Below are 18,821 nucleotides of genomic sequence, written 5' to 3' on the forward strand. Positions count from 1 at the left end.
CCGCGTTTATGTAGGGCCCAATTTTTTTTGCAGGAAAATGAATATACTTTCTCCTTACAGACGCACAGAGTTCACAGTCCACCTCATTGACAAGGGTCTTGTCTTGCGCTTCCAGCAACTGAAAGCAACCAAAGGTAATGAGAATGGCTTATTCTAAAATAATCTGACTTGCAGTTGTCATGAAGAAGGACAGACAAAGTGCAACAACGCTATCATTCCTCAGTGGTGCTGTTTCCCCTAAGTGTAACATTGACCCTCTGAGGACCATCTGTACAATGAAACACTGACTTATTTCGTCCATTGTGCTGGTGTAGAAAGGCTTGACGATAAAGGCACACAATGCTTACACTTTCTCTTGGAGAATGTGGGTGCATTCAGGACATTCAGGAATTTAATGTGGCCTTCAAGCCAGAACAATACGGAAAAATGGTAGTTTAATACTGGAAGAGTAAATTGCCCTTTGCAGAAAAAAAATTAAAAACAATTTATATTTCATTTTTACCTCGTTGAGTCAGAGTTGTGTGGAGCCGTTTGTTTGGTATTTCTTGGACTCAGGATTAAGTCCAAGTCTGATTTGATGAAATGTTCCTTGGAGATTTTGGGCATCGATCCCGCTACCTCTCACATGCTAAGCGAGCGCTAGACCACTTCAGCTGATTCCCCATGTTGTTTTCATTACAGCAATGTAGCAAGTCAATGGCGCGGACAAAGTGCCCCGTTTATGTAAGGCCCAATGAGGAAGAGAACATTTCCTGAAAAAAATTAACAGATCAGTTTGCAAAGGTAGGGCAGTCAATGTTTTTGCCAATGAAACTGATTTAAAGATAGTTGTTACGATGGAGCCAAGTAAGTAATTACTCAACGATTCGATCCCATCAGTGTAAGCCGCAACGACATTGCTTCAGAGTAGTTTTGCATTGGTACAAACCGAATTGTTCAGTAAGGGGTGAATAAGGACAAGAACATTTCCAACTACTTAACAGATCTGATCAGTTATCAGACAGGAAGTCGTCAAGGAAACTTGACCGAGCAGAGTATTCTCCATGCCGACGAGGATGGGATTCGAACCCACGCGTGCAGAGCACAATGGATTAGCAGTCCATCGCCTTAACCACTCGGCCACCTCGTCGTATTATTGGTAATATGCAATGGATTTTCAAATCTAAATAATTGGGGTACAACTTTGAAAAAGTGAAGGAATCCATGTCATTTATGATATTGGTTTTAACACAGTTACAATACTGGGATGTGATGTTTTTCTTGTTCAGTTAGAAGACATTGGATTTCTGTGACGAGGACAGACACAGGATTAAAGATTTACTGGAGAATGTGGGCATCGATCCCACTACCTCTCGCATGCTAAGCGAGCGCTCTACCATTTGAGCTAATTCCCCATGTTTTGTTCATTATAGCAATGTAGCAAGGCAATGGCGCGGACAAAGTGCCGCGTTTATGTAGGGCCCAATTTTTTTGCAGGAAAATGAATATACTTTCTCCTTACAGACACACAGAGTTCACAGTCCACCTCATTGACAAGGGTCTTGTCTTGCGCTTCCAGCAACTGAAAGCAACCAAAGGTAATGAGAATGGCTTATTCTAAAATAATCTGACTTGCAGTTGTCATGAAGAAGGACAGACAAAGTGCAACAACGCTATCATTCCTCAGTGGTGCTGTTTCCCCTAAGTGTAACATTGACCCTCTGAGGACCATCTGTACAATGAAACACTGACTTATTTCGTCCATTGTGCTGGTGTAGAAAGGCTTGACGTTAAAGGCACATAATGCTTACACTTTACTGCTAGAAATGAAAGTCTCTCGGAGAACGTGGGTGCATTCAGAACATTCAGGAACTTAATGTGGCCTTAGAGACAGAAAAATACGGGAAAGTGGTAGTTTAATACCGGAAGATTAAATAGCCCTTTGCAGCAATTTATGTTTGGTTTTTAACTCGTCCCTTGTCGAGTCGTCAAGTTTTCTGGAGCCGTTTCCTTGACAACTCCTCGACTCAGGACAAACTACTCAAAGAGTGCTGATCAGGGTTAAAGATTTACTGGAGAATGTGGGCATCGATCCAACTACCTCTCACATGCAAAGCGAGCGCTCTACCATTTAAGCTAATTCCCCCTCTTTAACTGTGCCATCTGTAGCAACACTTTCCCAACCTATTCAGCATATGTTTTCTGTCCTGAAATTGGCCGCACCCTCCAGAAAAATGAATATGCTTTCTCCTTACAGACGCACAAAGGATTCACAGTCCATGGCATTGACAAGGGTCTTGTCTTGCGCTTCCAGCAACTGAAAGGAACCAAAGGTAATGAGAACGGCTTATTCTAAAATAATCTGACTTGCAGTTGTCATGAAGAAGGACAGACAAAGTGCAACAACGCTATCATTCCTCAGTGGTGCTTTTTCCCCTAAGTGTAACATTGACCCTCTGAGGACCATCTGTACAATGAAACACTGACTTATTTCGTCCATTGTGCTGGTGTAGAAAGGCTTGACGATAAAGGCACACAATGCTTACACTTTCTCTTGGAGAACGTGGGTGCATTCAGGACATTCAGGAATTTAATGTGGCCTTCAAGCCAGAACAATACGGAAAAATGGTAGTTTAATACTGGAAGAGTAAATTGCCCTTTGCAGAAAAAAAATTAAAAACAATATATATTTCATTTTTACCTCGTTGAGTCAGAGTTGTGTGGAGCCGTTTGTTTGGTATTTCTTGGACTCAGGATTAAGTCCAAGTCTGATTTGATGAAATGTTCCTTGGAGATTTTGGGCATCGATCCCACTACCTCTCACATGCTAAGCGAGCGCTAGACCACTTCAGCTGATTCCCCATGTTGTTTTCATTACAGCAATGTAGCAAGTCAATGGCGCGGACAAAGTGCCCCGTTTATGTAAGGCCCAATGAGGAAGAGAACATTTCCTGAAAAAAATTAACAGATCAGTTTGCAAAGGTAGGGCAGTCAATGTTTTTGCCAATGAAACTGATTTAAAGATAGTTGTTACGATGGAGCCAAGTAAGTAATTACTCAACGATTCGATCCCATCAGTGTAAGCCGCAACGACATTGCTTCAGAGTAGTTTTGCATTGGTACAAACCGAATTGTTCAGTAAGGGGTGAATAAGGACAAGAACATTTCCAACTACTTAACAGATCTGATCAGTTATCAGACAGGAAGTCGTCAAGGAAAATTGACCGAGCAGAGTGTTCTCCATGCCGACGAGGATGGGATTCGAGCCCACGCGTGCAGAGCACAATGGATTAGCAGTCCATCGCCTTAACCACTCGGCCACCTCGTCGTATTATTGGTAATATGCAATGGATTTTCAAATCTAAATAATTGGGGTACAACTTTGAAAAAGTGAAGGAATCCATGTCATTTATGATATTGGTTTTAACACAGTTACAATACTGGGATGTGATGTGTTTCTTGTTCAGGTAGAAGACATTGGATTTCTGTGACGAGGACAGACACAGGATTAAAGATTTACTGGAGAATGTGGGCATCGATCCCACTACCTCTCGCATGCTAAGCGAGCGCTCTACCATTTGAGCTAATTCCCCATGTTTTGTTCATTATAGCAATGTAGCAAGTCAATGGCGTGGACAAAGTGCCGCGTTTATGTAGGGCCCAATTTTTTTTGCAGGAAAATGAATATACTTTCTCCTTACAGACGCACAGAGTTCACAGTCCACCTCATTGACAAGGGTCTTGTCAATGACCCTTGTCTTGCGCTTCCAGCAACTGAAAGCAACCAAAGGTAATGAGAATGGCTTATTCTAAAATAATCTGACTTGCAGTTGTCATGAAGAAGGACAGACAAAGTGCAACAACGCTATCATTCCTCAGTGGTGCTGTTTCCCCTAAGTGTAACATTGACCCTCTGAGGACCATCTGTACAATGAAACACTGACTTATTTCGTCCATTGTGCTGGTGTAGAAAGGCTTGACGTTAAAGGCACACAATGCTTACACTTTACTGCTAGAAATGAAAGTCTCTCGGAGAACGTGGGTGCATTCAGGACATTCAGGAACTTAATGTGGCCTTAGAGCCAGAAAAACACGGAAAGTGGTAGTTTAATACCGGAAGATTAAATAGCCCTTTGCAGCAATTTATGTTTGTTTTTTAACTAGTCCCTTGTCGAGTCGTCAAGTTTTCTGGAGCCGTTTCCTTGACAACTCCTCGACTCAGGATAAACTACTCATAGAGTGCTGATCAGGGTTAAAGATTTACTGGAGAATGTGGGCATCGATCCAACTACCTCTCACATGCAAAGCGAGCGCTCTACCATTTAAGCTAATTCCCCCTCTTTAACTGTGCCATCTGTAGCAACACTTTCCCAACCTATTCAGCATATGTTTTCTGTCCTGAAATTGGCCGCACCCTCCAGAAAAATGAATATGCTTTCTCCTTACAGACGCACAAAGGATTCACAGTCCATGGCATTGACAAGGGTCTTGTCTTGCGCTTCCAGCAACTGAAAGGAACCAAAGGTAATGAGAACGGCTTATTCTAAAATAATCTGACTTGCAGTTGTCATGAAGAAGGACAGACAAAGTGCAACAACGCTATCATTCCTCAGTGGTGCTTTTTCCCCTAAGTGTAACATTGACCCTCTGAGGACCATCTGTACAATGAAACACTGACTTATTTCGTCCATTGTGCTGGTGTAGAAAGGCTTGACGATAAAGGCACACAATGCTTACACTTTCTCTTGGAGAACGTGGGTGCATTCAGGACATTCAGGAATTTAATATGGCCTTCAAGCCAGAACAATACGGAAAAATGGTAGTTTAATACTGGAAGAGTAAATTGCCCTTTGCAGAAAAAAAATTAAAAACAATTTATATTTCATTTTTACCTCGTTGAGTCAGAGTTGTGTGGAGCCGTTTGTTTGGTATTTCTTGGACTCAGGATTAAGTCCAAGTCTGATTTGATGAAATGTTCCTTGGAGATTTTGGGCATCGATCCCACTACCTCTCACATGCTAAGCGAGCGCTCGACCACTTCAGCTGATTCCCCATGTTGTTTTCATTATAGCAATGTAGCAAGTCAATGGCGCGGACAAAGTGCCCCGTTTATGTAAGGCCCAATGAGGAAGAGAACATTTCCTGAAAAAAATTAACAGATCAGTTTGCAAAGGTAGGGCAGACAATGTTTTTGCCAATGAAACTGATTCAAAGATAGTTGTTACGATGGAGCCAAGTAAGTAATTACTTAGCGATTCGATCCCATCAGTGTAAGCCGCAACGACATTGCTTCAGAGTAGTTTTGCATTGGTACAAACCGAATTGTTCAGTAATTTGAAGGGGTGAATAAGGACAAGAACATTTCCAACTACTTAACAGATCTGATCAGTTATCAGACAGGAAGTCGTCAAGGAAACTTGACCGAGCAGAGTATTCTCCATGCCGACGAGGATGGGATTCGAACCCACGCGTGCAGAGCACAATGGATTAGCAGTCCATCGCCTTAACCACTCGGCCACCTCGTCGTATTATTGGTAATATGCAATGGATTTTCAAATCTAAATAATTGGGGTACAACTTTGAAAAAGTGAAGGAATCCATGTCATTTATGATATTGGTTTTAACACAGTTACAATACTGGGATGTGATGTTTTTCTTGTTCAGTTAGAAGACATTGGATTTCTGTGACGAGGACAGACACAGGATTAAAGATTTACTGGAGAATGTGGGCATCGAACCCACTACCTCTCGCATGCTAAGCGAGCGCTCTACCATTTGAGCTAATTCCCCATGTTTTGTTCATTATAGCAATGTAGCAAGGCAATGGCGCGGACAAAGTGCCGCGTTTATGTAGGGCCCAATTTTTTTGCAGGAAAATGAATATACTTTCTCCTTACAGACACACAGAGTTCACAGTCCACCTCATTGACAAGGGTCTTGTCTTGCGCTTCCAGCAACTGAAAGCAACCAAAGGTAATGAGAATGGCTTATTCTAAAATAATCTGACTTGCAGTTGTCATGAAGAAGGACAGACAAAGTGCAACAACGCTATCATTCCTCAGTGGTGCTGTTTCCCCTAAGTGTAACATTGACCCTCTGAGGACCATCTGTACAATGAAACACTGACTTATTTCGTCCATTGTGCTGGTGTAGAAAGGCTTGACGTTAAAGGCACATAATGCTTACACTTTACTGCTAGAAATGAAAGTCTCTCGGAGAACGTGGGTGCATTCAGAACATTCAGGAACTTAATGTGGCCTTAGAGACAGAAAAATACGGGAAAGTGGTAGTTTAATACCGGAAGATTAAATAGCCCTTTGCAGCAATTTATGTTTGGTTTTTAACTCGTCCCTTGTCGAGTCGTCAAGTTTTCTGGAGCCGTTTCCTTGACAACTCCTCGACTCAGGACAAACTACTCAAAGAGTGCTGATCAGGGTTAAAGATTTACTGGAGAATGTGGGCATCGATCCAACTACCTCTCACATGCAAAGCGAGCGCTCTACCATTTAAGCTAATTCCCCCTCTTTAACTGTGCCATCTGTAGCAACACTTTCCCAACCTATTCAGCATATGTTTTCTGTCCTGAAATTGGCCGCACCCTCCAGAAAAATGAATATGCTTTCTCCTTACAGACGCACAAAGGATTCACAGTCCATGGCATTGACAAGGGTCTTGTCTTGCGCTTCCAGCAACTGAAAGGAACCAAAGGTAATGAGAACGGCTTATTCTAAAATAATCTGACTTGCAGTTGTCATGAAGAAGGACAGACAAAGTGCAACAACGCTATCATTCCTCAGTGGTGCTTTTTCCCCTAAGTGTAACATTGACCCTCTGAGGACCATCTGTACAATGAAACACTGACTTATTTCGTCCATTGTGCTGGTGTAGAAAGGCTTGACGATAAAGGCACACAATGCTTACACTTTCTCTTGGAGAACGTGGGTGCATTCAGGACATTCAGGAATTTAATATGGCCTTCAAGCCAGAACAATACGGAAAAATGGTAGTTTAATACTGGAAGAGTAAATTGCCCTTTGCAGAAAAAAAATTAAAAACAATTTATATTTCATTTTTACCTCGTTGAGTCAGAGTTGTGTGGAGCCGTTTGTTTGGTATTTCTTGGACTCAGGATTAAGTCCAAGTCTGATTTGATGAAATGTTCCTTGGAGATTTTGGGCATCGATCCCACTACCTCTCACATGCTAAGCGAGCGCTCGACCACTTCAGCTGATTCCCCATGTTGTTTTCATTATAGCAATGTAGCAAGTCAATGGCGCGGACAAAGTGCCCCGTTTATGTAAGGCCCAATGAGGAAGAGAACATTTCCTGAAAAAAATTAACAGATCAGTTTGCAAAGGTAGGGCAGACAATGTTTTTGCCAATGAAACTGATTCAAAGATAGTTGTTACGATGGAGCCAAGTAAGTAATTACTTAGCGATTCGATCCCATCAGTGTAAGCCGCAACGACATTGCTTCAGAGTAGTTTTGCATTGGTACAAACCGAATTGTTCAGTAATTTGAAGGGGTGAATAAGGACAAGAACATTTCCAACTACTTAACAGATCTGATCAGTTATCAGACAGGAAGTCGTCAAGGAAACTTGACCGAGCAGAGTATTCTCCATGCCGACGAGGATGGGATTCGAACCCACGCGTGCAGAGCACAATGGATTAGCAGTCCATCGCCTTAACCACTCGGCCACCTCGTCGTATTATTGGTAATATGCAATGGATTTTCAAATCTAAATAATTGGGGTACAACTTTGAAAAAGTGAAGGAATCCATGTCATTTATGATATTGGTTTTAACACAGTTACAATACTGGGATGTGATGTGTTTCTTGTTCAGGTAGAAGACATTGGATTTCTGTGACGAGGACAGACACAGGATTAAAGATTTACTGGAGAATGTGGGCATCGATCCCACTACCTCTCGCATGCTAAGCGAGCGCTCTACCATTTGAGCTAATTCCCCATGTTTTGTTCATTATAGCAATGTAGCAAGTCAATGGCGCGGACAAAGTGCCGCGTTTATGTAGGGCCCAATTTTTTTGCAGGAAAATGAATATACTTTCTCCTTACAGACGCACAGAGTTCACAGTCCACCTCATTGACAAGGGTCTTCTCTTGCGCTTCCAGCAACTGAAAGCAACCAAAGGTAATGAGAATGGCTTATTCTAAAATAATCTGACTTGCAGTTGTCATGAAGAAGGACAGACAAAGTGCAACAACGCTATCATTCCTCAGTGGTGCTGTTTCCCCTAAGTGTAACATTGACCCTCTGAGGACCATCTGTACAATGAAACACTGACTTATTTCGTCCATTGTGCTGGTGTAGAAAGGCTTGACGTTAAAGGCACACAATGCTTACACTTTACTGCTAGAAATGAAAGTCTCTCGGAGAACGTGGGTGCATTCAGGACATTCAGGAACTTAATGTGGCCTTAGAGCCAGAAAAACACGGAAAGTGGTAGTTTAATACCGGAAGATTAAATAGCCCTTTGCAGCAATTTATGTTTGGTTTTTAACTCGTCCCTTGTCGAGTCGTCAAGTTTCCTGGAGCCGTTTCCTTGACAACTCCTCGACTCAGGACAAACTACTCAAAGAGTGCTGATCAGGGTTAAAGATTTACTGGAGAATGTGGGCATCGATCCCACTACCTCTCACATGCGAAGCGAGCGCTCTACCATTTGAGCTAATTCCCCCTCTTAAACTGTGCCGTCTGTAGCAACACTTTCCCAACCTATTCAGCATATGTCTCCTGTCCTGAAATTGGCCGCACCCTCCAGAAAAATGAATATGCTTTCTCCTTACAGACGCACAAAGGATTCACAGTCCACGGCATTGACAAGGGTCTTGTCTTGCGCTTCCAGCAACTGAAAGGAACCAAAGGTAATGAGAACGGCTTATTCTAAAATAATCTGACTTGCAGTTGTCATGAAGAAGGACAGACAAAGTGCAACAACGCTATCATTCCTCAGTGGTGCTTTTTCCCCTAAGTGTAACATTGACCCTCTGAGGACCATCTGTACAATGAAACACTGACTTATTTCGTCCATTACAGCAATGTAGCAAGTCAATGGCGCGGACAAAGTGCCCCGTTTATGTAAGGCCCAATGAGGAAGAGAACATTTCCTGAAAAAAATTAACAGATCAGTTTGCAAAGGTAGGGCAGTCAATGTTTTTGCCAATGAAACTGATTTAAAGATAGTTGTTACGATGGAGCCAAGTAAGTAATTACTCAACGATTCGATCCCATCAGTGTAAGTTCAGAGTAGTTTTGCATTGGTACAAACCGAATTGTTCAGTAAGGGGTGAATAAGGACAAGAACATTTCCAACTACTTAACAGATCTGATCAGTTATCAGACAGGAAGTCGTCAAGGAAACTTGACCGAGCAGAGTATTCTCCATGCCGACGAGGATGGGATTCGAACCCACGCGTGCAGAGCACAATGGATTAGCAGTCCATCGCCTTAACCACTCGGCCACCTCGTCGTATTATTGGTAATATGCAATGGATTTTCAAATCTAAATAATTGGGGTACAACTTTGAAAAAGTGAAGGAATCCATGTCATTTATGATATTGGTTTTAACACAGTTACAATACTGGGATGTGATGTTTTTCTTGTTCAGTTAGAAGACATTGGATTTCTGTGACGAGGACAGACACAGGATTAAAGATTTACTGGAGAATGTGGGCATCGATCCCACTACCTCTCGCATGCTAAGCGAGCGCTCTACCATTTGAGCTAATTCCCCATGTTTTGTTCATTATAGCAATGTAGCAAGGCAATGGCGCGGACAAAGTGCCGCGTTTATGTAGGGCCCAATTTTTTTGCAGGAAAATGAATATACTTTCTCCTTACAGACACACAGAGTTCACAGTCCACCTCATTGACAAGGGTCTTGTCTTGCGCTTCCAGCAACTGAAAGCAACCAAAGGTAATGAGAATGGCTTATTCTAAAATAATCTGACTTGCAGTTGTCATGAAGAAGGACAGACAAAGTGCAACAACGCTATCATTCCTCAGTGGTGCTGTTTCCCCTAAGTGTAACATTGACCCTCTGAGGACCATCTGTACAATGAAACACTGACTTATTTCGTCCATTGTGCTGGTGTAGAAAGGCTTGACGTTAAAGGCACATAATGCTTACACTTTACTGCTAGAAATGAAAGTCTCTCGGAGAACGTGGGTGCATTCAGAACATTCAGGAACTTAATGTGGCCTTAGAGACAGAAAAATACGGGAAAGTGGTAGTTTAATACCGGAAGATTAAATAGCCCTTTGCAGCAATTTATGTTTGGTTTTTAACTCGTCCCTTGTCGAGTCGTCAAGTTTTCTGGAGCCGTTTCCTTGACAACTCCTCGACTCAGGACAAACTACTCAAAGAGTGCTGATCAGGGTTAAAGATTTACTGGAGAATGTGGGCATCGATCCAACTACCTCTCACATGCAAAGCGAGCGCTCTACCATTTAAGCTAATTCCCCCTCTTTAACTGTGCCATCTGTAGCAACACTTTCCCAACCTATTCAGCATATGTTTTCTGTCCTGAAATTGGCCGCACCCTCCAGAAAAATGAATATGCTTTCTCCTTACAGACGCACAAAGGATTCACAGTCCATGGCATTGACAAGGGTCTTGTCTTGCGCTTCCAGCAACTGAAAGGAACCAAAGGTAATGAGAACGGCTTATTCTAAAATAATCTGACTTGCAGTTGTCATGAAGAAGGACAGACAAAGTGCAACAACGCTATCATTCCTCAGTGGTGCTTTTTCCCCTAAGTGTAACATTGACCCTCTGAGGACCATCTGTACAATGAAACACTGACTTATTTCGTCCATTGTGCTGGTGTAGAAAGGCTTGACGATAAAGGCACACAATGCTTACACTTTCTCTTGGAGAACGTGGGTGCATTCAGGACATTCAGGAATTTAATGTGGCCTTCAAGCCAGAACAATACGGAAAAATGGTAGTTTAATACTGGAAGAGTAAATTGCCCTTTGCAGAAAAAAAATTAAAAACAATATATATTTCATTTTTACCTCGTTGAGTCAGAGTTGTGTGGAGCCGTTTGTTTGGTATTTCTTGGACTCAGGATTAAGTCCAAGTCTGATTTGATGAAATGTTCCTTGGAGATTTTGGGCATCGATCCCACTACCTCTCACATGCTAAGCGAGCGCTCGACCATTTCAGCTGATTCCCCATGTTGTTTTCATTATAGGACAAAGTGCCCTGTTTATGTAAGGCCCAATGAGGAAGACAACATTTCCAGAAAAAATTAACAGATCAGTTTGCAAAGGTAGGGCAGTCAATGTTTTTGCCAATGAAACTGATTCTCCCAGTCTACGAGGTACTGGAAACCACGGCCCTGCCTGCGCGCATCCAGCAGGCGGTGGGCGGAAAAGCAGGATGACCGTCAATGAGCCGGGGGGGGGCTCGGCCGGAGGGCTCAGGGGGCTCCTAATGACGGGTTTGAGCAGAGACACATGGAAGGCAGGATGCACCCTCAAAGCGGGAGGAAGTCTAAGCCTAACGACACTAGGGTTAATGATGCGTTCAATGACGTATGGCCCGATGTACTTGGGAGCTAGTTTGCGTGAATCAGTCTGAAGAGGGAGGTCACGTGACGAGAGCCAAACCTCTTGCCCAACCTGGTAATTCGGAGCAGGGGTCCGATGTCGATCTGCCAATCGTTGGTTTCTAGTAGCTGTCCGTGTCAAAGCTGCTCGGGCTTCTCGCCAGACACGGCGGGCATGGCGTAGATGGGCCTGGACTGAGGGGACTGCAACTTCAGACTCCTGACTTGGAAATAGAGGAGGTTGATAACCCTGGGAGACCATGAACGGGGACATACCTGTGGCAGTGCTAACCAGGGAGTTGTGGGCGTATTCAATCCAAGGCAGGTGAGTTGACCAAGAGGCTGGAAGACGAGATGCCACACATCGTAGGGATGCCCCCAGGTCCTGGTTGGCTCGTTCCGTCTGACTATTGGTTTGTGGGTGGTAACCGGACGAGAGGCTGGCTGAAGCTCCCAGAGCATGACAGAAAGCTTTCCAGACTTGGGAGGCAAACTGGGGACCCCGGTCAGAAACAATGTCCTGGGGGATACCATGGAGACGAAACAAATGAAGCACAAGAAGGTTGGCAGTTTCTAATGCTGAGGGGAGTTTAGGCAGAGGTACAAAATGGACTGACTTGGAAAAACGATCGACAAGGGTAAGAATAACTGTATTACCATCTGATGGGGGTAAGCCAGTAATAAAATCCACAGCAACGTGCGACCAGGGGCGATGAGGTATCGTCAAGGGCCGGAGGAGACCAGCTGGAGCACGGTGAGATGACTTGCTGCGAGCACAGTCAGAGCAGGCGGAGACAAGTTCTCGGGTGTCAGTAGACATGGACGGCCACCAGAATCTCTGCTGAAGCAGACCTAGCGTCCTATGGTATCCAGGATGGCAGGCCAGTTTGGACGAATGACACCACTGGAGCACAGACGACCTCACCAAGGGTGGAACGAAAGCTTACCTTCTGGGCAGTGCTCCGGAATATAATGCCCGCGGAGAGCATCCTCTACTTCCTGCTCAGCCTCCCACCTGGCTGCTCGAATCACACAGGAGGACGGGACAATGGTTTCCACAGGAGCCTCCTCAACTGGGGACGTGAAGTGGCGGGACAAGGCATCAGGCTTGGTGTTTCGGGAACCAGGGCGGTAGGTAAGAGTGAAGTTGAATCTTCCTAGGAAAAGTGCCCACCGTGCCTGACGAGGGTTCAGCCTACGAGCAGAGCGTAAATATGCAAGGTCTTGCAGGGCCAACACGACTGCTAGCAGCTCCCGGTTCCCTACATCATAATTCTGCTCAGCTGGAGAGAGGCGTCTGGAGAAGAAAGCACAGGGGTGGAGCTTGTGGTCGTCTGGAGATCGCCTGAGTCCGAGGCGTCGACCTCCACGATGAACTGCAGACCTGGGTCAGGGTGTACTAGAACAGGGGCACTAGAAAACTTTTCCTTGAGGATATTGAAAGCAGCCTGTGCCGCTGAGGACCACACAAAAGCCTTCTTTATTGAAGTCAACTGAGTGAGTGGAGCTGCCAACCTGCTATAGTTTTTAATAAATCGTCTGTAGAAGTTTGCAAACCCCAAGAACCTCTGGAGGAGTTTGCGAGTGGTAGGAACCGGCCACTCCATGACAGCTTTGATTTTGGCTGGATCAGGTTTTAATTGGCCTTGGTCAATGATAAAACCCAGGAAAGTAACAGTTGAGACATTGAATTCACATTTTTCTGCTTTAACATAAAGCTTGTTCTCCATTAGCCTCTGCAACAGTGTTCTGACATGCAACACATGTTCCTTTACATTCTTGGAGAAAATCAAAATGTCATCAAGATACACAAAAACAAATCTATTCAACATGTCTCGCAGAACATCATTAATCAGTGCTTGAAACACTGCAGGAGCGTTAATTAGTCCAAAAGGCATTACCTGGTACTCAAAGTGGCCAAGGTGAGTATTAAAAGCAGTCTTCCACTCATTCCCCTCCTTAATTCTCACCAAGTGGTAAGCATTTCTCAAGTCCAATTTGGTGAAAATCACAGAGTCATGGAGGGGGGCAAAAGCTGAGTCAATAAGTGGTAGAGGATACTTGTTCTTAATTGTGATTGCATTCAAACCTGTGTAGTCTATACAAGGTCGCAGAGATCCGTCCTTCTTTTCAACAAAGAAAGACACGGCCCCCACAGGGGACGATGAGGGGCGAATGAGGCCGGTCGCCAGGGAGTCCTGGATGTACGTCTCCATGGTTTCTCTCTCAGGCTTGGAGAGGTTGTAGAGTTTCTTTGAAGGGAGAGGAGAACCAGGGAGTAAGTCAATAGCACAATCATAAGGTCTATGAGGGGGCAACGAGAGTGCCTTGTCCTTGCTGAACCCCTGCTTGAGGTCATGATACTCACTGGGGACAGCTGATAAATCAATCTCCTCTGGGAGGCTTGGAGAGCTGGGAACTCTGGTGGGTATGGCTGAACGTAGACAGTTAGCATGACAAAAAACACTCCAGTTAACTATGGAGGCCGTGGACCAGTCAATATGTGGATTGTGAATCTCAAGCCAAGGTAGCCCAATTACAACAGGAGACATGGGTGAGGAAATTACATACATTGCTATCAGCTTGTGTTGATTGCCAGAGAGAGTTAGGGAAATGGGTTCAGTACGATGGGTAACTCTGTCTAATAGCTTTCCATCAAGAGCTAGAACCTCCTTGGGTTTTGAAAGAGCTATAGTGGGAATATTAGCCTGGCTAACAAGTTCATTGTCAATGAAATTATCGTCTGCACCAGAGTCTATCAGAACTTGAATGGGCAAGGTGTCATGTGCCCAGCGTAGCATACCTTGGACTTGGATCCTCTTGCTTTTTGAGGGGGTTGAGGTTAGGGAAGTATGGCTCACCAACGCCCCCCTGCTGGCTGATGAGCCTCCCCTTTTGGTCGAACTGGACACTTGGCCATGGGATATCCTTCCTGGCCACAGTAGAAACACAGGCCGAGGTGGAAGCGACGTTGTCTCTCAGCTGGAGTCAGCCTAGCTCGTCCCAGCTGCATGGGCTCCTCAGAATTGGCTGGTGGATGTGAAGTGGCTTCAAGGTTACCACTGAAGTCTCTCAAAGGGGTTGGTAGCTGCTGGTGGGGCCTAGAAGTTGAGGAGGAGAAGGACCTGGCTCTCCGACCCTCAGCCTTCTCCCTTTGTCTTTCCCTGAGTCTGTTATCTAGTCGGGTGGCTAGTTTAATGAGTTCTTCTAGGGATGTAGTTTCATCTCTAGTGGCTAGCTCATCCTTTACTTCTTCAGAGAGTCCCTTTAAAAATACCGCCTGTAAAGCTGCCTGATCCCACCCACACTCAGCAGCTAAAATGCGGAAGTCCAGTGCATACTGGGAAACTGAGTTTCTACCCTGGTTCAAGGACAATAACTGGCTGACTGCTTCTGTACCCTTAACGGGATGATCAAAAACCCTTCGCATCTCCGAAGTGAAAGCTGAGTAGTCTGAGCACAAAACAGGGTTGTGTTGGGAGAAAGCTAATGCCCAGGCAGAGGCTTTATCAGAACACAGACTCATAATAAAAGCTGTTTTTGATTGATCTGTAGCATAAGTAGCTGGTTGCTTACTGAAAACCAGTGAACACTGGTGTAGGAACTGGGAGCAAGTACCTAGGTCACCGGAGTACCTGGCAGGGATCGGGATGAAGGGCTCACGAGGCAGGAGAGACTGAGAACCAGGAGGAGCAGCAGGTGGTGTAGATTGAGGTGGAAAACTATCGGTGGTCATGACGCTGGTGAGCTGAGTTGCCACATGGTCCAGCCGGCCATCGAGCTGCGTCACACTGGTAGTGAGCTGTTGCAGAGCCTCCATGACTTTCCTCAGTGTGGCCTCGTGTTGGCTGACGAGCGCACCTTGAGTCGACAAAGCATGTTTGAATTGTTCGGTCTCCGCAGGGTCCATTTTATGGCCAGAAGATTCTGTTAGAGCTGGGGTTAGGACCGAAGAAATTGCAGGAGACCAGGGACAATAACTGCTTTCAAGTTTTAATTTTTCACAAAAGTTCACAAGCCCCATGGGAGGGAAACAAAGGGAATCTTCTGGCAGCGTGGCTAAGTCATGACCGTGTTTAAGTAGAGGAAAGGGTGATTGCTGGTGATGCTGGACAGGTGTGTGTCATCTGTGAGGCCAGCCACGCCTCCTGCCATAACCTGAAGCAGAAACAAAACACAGGGGAGGGGAGAGAAAAGGAAAAACAGAAGCAACAAAAAACCGAGACCATCACAGCCAGGGTGTTAAGGGAAGTAGACAGGATGGAGTTTAGGTGGTTTGTGAGATCGTCAGGGGAGATGAGGGTTGAGTCCAGGGGGAGGTTGGTGGAGAGCAGGTCAGAGAGATGGTGAGGGTCGATGGATTTGAGGTTGCGGAAGGTGATTTCTCTGAAGAGGCGGGGTCGGGGGGTGGGAGAAGGGATGGTGAACCGTATCAGTTTATGGTCAGAGAGGGGAAAGAGGCATGAGTGGAGGTCGACCTGTCCAAGTGTTAATGACATGTTAATGACACGTGTTAGAGATGACATGTTTCTGAACTGGATGGCCTTCCATAGGTGATATTCAGGTCACCTTCTTTGTCGAGGGGTGCGTTGTCCATGACATCCCTGAAGCGGTTTTGGAATGGTGTGCGACCTACGATGTCCTGGAAAACAAACATCTTATGCGAGATTTGAGATTTTCAAATCTGGTTAACAAAAGGCATAATTTCACTTCATTATTGTGTGAAGTGCACCTTTTCAACAGTGGAGACCCCAATCGTTGTCAGCATCGCTTGAATGTTGGTGAAATGCTTCTCAACATTTTCCAGTGGCATGGACTGCATGAAAATGACAGTGCAGCTAAGAAGCATTTCATCCAACTCTTGAATGGAACTTTCTTACGTCAGCAGTCCAAAGATGTGCATGGCCAGCTTGTCGTTAGCGGGTGCACTGAAAACGAAATGCAAATCGTAGCATTATCAACATGAGCAGTTAGTTACCATTAATATTGAAACATTGTAAAAACTAATTACTTACCGCTTTTGTGGAGGATTGGATGACTGAAGTGCGAGAAAATAGCAGATAGCTTCTCTATGCTTGGATTGTAAGTATGTTGCAGGTGTACTGTGTGTGTGTGTGTGTGTGTGTGTGTGTGTGTGTGTGTGCGTGTCCCGAAAACCCGAACAGTGTATGAAGGACATACATGTGTGGTGGCATTGTAGCATGTGTACTAAATTATTTTTTTCCTTTTACATGTTCTTCCCAGAAAGAAAGAATAATTTCTTTGTTTATTTAGGAGATTACCACAGGAATAGTAACATTAAGCCTATATCATAATTAGTCTACAAAACCTATTTTAGTATATTGATCAGATTATTTAATAAAAGTATGAAATACAAACTGTTGGTAGAAAAGTGGATAATTCTTTTGAATTAGTCATGATATACTCATCAAAACTCAACTCAACAGCAAACCAACATCAAAGTCAAAAGATGGGTATCTGGAGACCTGTTGAACATTTGGATTTTTACAAGTGTCACATCAATCCCTGCTTGGAGCTCTGGAGCTGCCACTGTCCAGGGTCCTGCAGCTCCACATCTTCAGAAGTCAAGAATCAAGTAAAGCCTTGAGCCTCCTTCATAGAGAGATTTCTATGAGGTTCTCTGAGAAGTCTCTTCCCCCACAGGGGTATCTGGGGACATGTTGGTTTTATAATGTCACATCTACCACTTCTTGGAACTATGGATCGGTCGCTCTCCATGGTTCTGCAACCCCACAGCGTCCTTTCATTCCAGATCAAGTCAAGAATCAAATCAAGCCTGGATCCCCTTAGCCAGAGGAATTTCAATTAGATCCCCAAGTTTGAGTTGGATCACTAGAGGTTTGGTAACTTCACTGACTGCTTGTAACTTTCAATTCATCTCAGTCTCTTCCCCATTGGACAGTGGTGTTTGTTTGCTCACTGTTTTTGAGCTCAAGTTTAAATCTGATAAAGACACAAAAAATAATTTTCTTTTCATCCTTTTATTCTGATCTTGGGTCCACATCTTCATCTTTACAACAATAAAGACACAATAGCAGGAAACAAAAGGCAGAAGCAGGACTAGAATAAAATAGGTCATTACTGAGGCAAGTGTCAAAGTCCAGTAGAAAGTCCATATCAAAAACTGAAACTGAAATCAGAGCGTTTAAACAACAACAACAACAACAACAACAACAACAAGGCAGGCCAAAATGAAGCCATGCAGCTATGCAACATTAAGACTGATGAGAGGTGCAGAGAAGGTGGAGATGAAGCCGCTAACAGAGGAGCTCTAGACTGGACCGGGGATGGCTTCATGTGGACAAACATAACACAAGCTTTCCACTCACTCGCAAGGATTTCAAAATGAAATCATATTCTGCAGAAGAGTGAGTGAAAAATTATTAATAGAGAGATAGAAAAGCACAGACCGACAGATCGTGTCAGACGAGTTGAAAGACTGATTGACCATGGAGGATTTTATCGAAAACTACAACCTGATTTTCAATTTTGACTGACTTCTTTTTATATCTGCCTCCAAAGGAATATTTGTTTTGTATGATTCCAGCAGGAATACAGGAACAATGTTTTATAGGTTTAAGGTTAATAAATCATAATAGATATGTATTTCAATGAAGAAAAATTATAGGAACATATCCGTTTAATTCTTTTGCAGAAAGAGCACTGATTTACAATTTTCCGAGGTGTATTTGAAGGCACCATGATGTGCCCTACCATAAATTTCAATGCAGATGCCCAAATGATTTTTAAGCGGAGATGGTGCAGAGAAAATAATTACAAGCGACATCGCAACATCCATGAATTAAGTTTTTCATGTGGTCAATTTGGTTTGAGTGAGACAACTAAAATAGAAAATAACCACTGGAAATCATTTTCATCATATTAAATATCTGCTGCACTTTATTATTTGTGACGTTACTCTAAACTTTTTTCCCTGATGGGATCCTGTAGAATGATGACTCTGGTTTCCAGTGATCTGATTGGTCAGTAGTTGGTCTGGTGATCTTTGATCTCTTGTCTGGAATGTGACTTTCTACGGAGCAGGTTAGCTGTTCAGCATCAGTTACCATGGTAACCACAAATCCGGCCCCGTAGTACAGGCCCCAGGTCTGAAAAATCCTCATGTCCACACTGTTGTGGTATTTTCGTCTAACTTCCCTGAGAAACTGTTAAGACGAGTCTTCTCAGGCACCAAGCGAAGTCATCTCATCTATGACAAGCCGAAACAATCATTTAGC

The 18,821-nt window shown here is 44.0% G+C and overlaps 1 long non-coding RNA gene and 10 other non-coding genes across 11 annotated transcripts in view; 1 reads left to right on the forward strand and 10 right to left on the reverse strand.

Moving 5' to 3' along the window:
- LOC124849589 overlaps window positions 1-9,885 on the forward strand; it is a 40,524-nt gene extending 30,639 nt beyond the window's left edge. Inside the window, exons 14-20 of the long non-coding RNA XR_007030083.1 lie at window positions 2,237-2,312; window positions 3,683-3,769; window positions 4,428-4,503; window positions 6,612-6,687; window positions 8,063-8,136; window positions 8,795-8,870; window positions 9,850-9,885. This is a non-coding gene — a long non-coding RNA (uncharacterized LOC124849589). The remainder of the gene's footprint in view (window positions 1-2,236; window positions 2,313-3,682; window positions 3,770-4,427; window positions 4,504-6,611; window positions 6,688-8,062; window positions 8,137-8,794; window positions 8,871-9,849) is intronic.
- Window positions 1,048-1,129, reverse strand: trnas-gcu. Its single transcript has one exon. It is a non-coding gene; the product is annotated as a tRNA-Ser (tRNA).
- trnaa-agc lies at window positions 1,322-1,394 on the reverse strand. The gene has a single exon. It is a non-coding gene; the product is annotated as a tRNA-Ala (tRNA).
- trnas-gcu lies at window positions 3,226-3,307 on the reverse strand. The gene has a single exon. It is a non-coding gene; the product is annotated as a tRNA-Ser (tRNA).
- Window positions 3,500-3,572, reverse strand: trnaa-agc. Its single transcript has one exon. It is a non-coding gene; the product is annotated as a tRNA-Ala (tRNA).
- On the reverse strand, window positions 5,423-5,504 carry trnas-gcu. Its single transcript has one exon. It is a non-coding gene; the product is annotated as a tRNA-Ser (tRNA).
- On the reverse strand, window positions 5,697-5,769 carry trnaa-agc. The gene has a single exon. It is a non-coding gene; the product is annotated as a tRNA-Ala (tRNA).
- On the reverse strand, window positions 7,607-7,688 carry trnas-gcu. Its single transcript has one exon. It is a non-coding gene; the product is annotated as a tRNA-Ser (tRNA).
- On the reverse strand, window positions 7,881-7,953 carry trnaa-agc. The gene has a single exon. It is a non-coding gene; the product is annotated as a tRNA-Ala (tRNA).
- On the reverse strand, window positions 9,394-9,475 carry trnas-gcu. Its single transcript has one exon. It is a non-coding gene; the product is annotated as a tRNA-Ser (tRNA).
- On the reverse strand, window positions 9,668-9,740 carry trnaa-agc. The gene has a single exon. It is a non-coding gene; the product is annotated as a tRNA-Ala (tRNA).
- Window positions 9,886-18,821: the final 8,936 nt, after the last annotated feature.

The sequence above is a fragment of the Scophthalmus maximus genome, chromosome 18 (assembly GCF_022379125.1).
Source record: "Scophthalmus maximus strain ysfricsl-2021 chromosome 18, ASM2237912v1, whole genome shotgun sequence".
Classification (NCBI taxonomy): Eukaryota; Metazoa; Chordata; class Actinopteri; order Pleuronectiformes; family Scophthalmidae; genus Scophthalmus; species Scophthalmus maximus.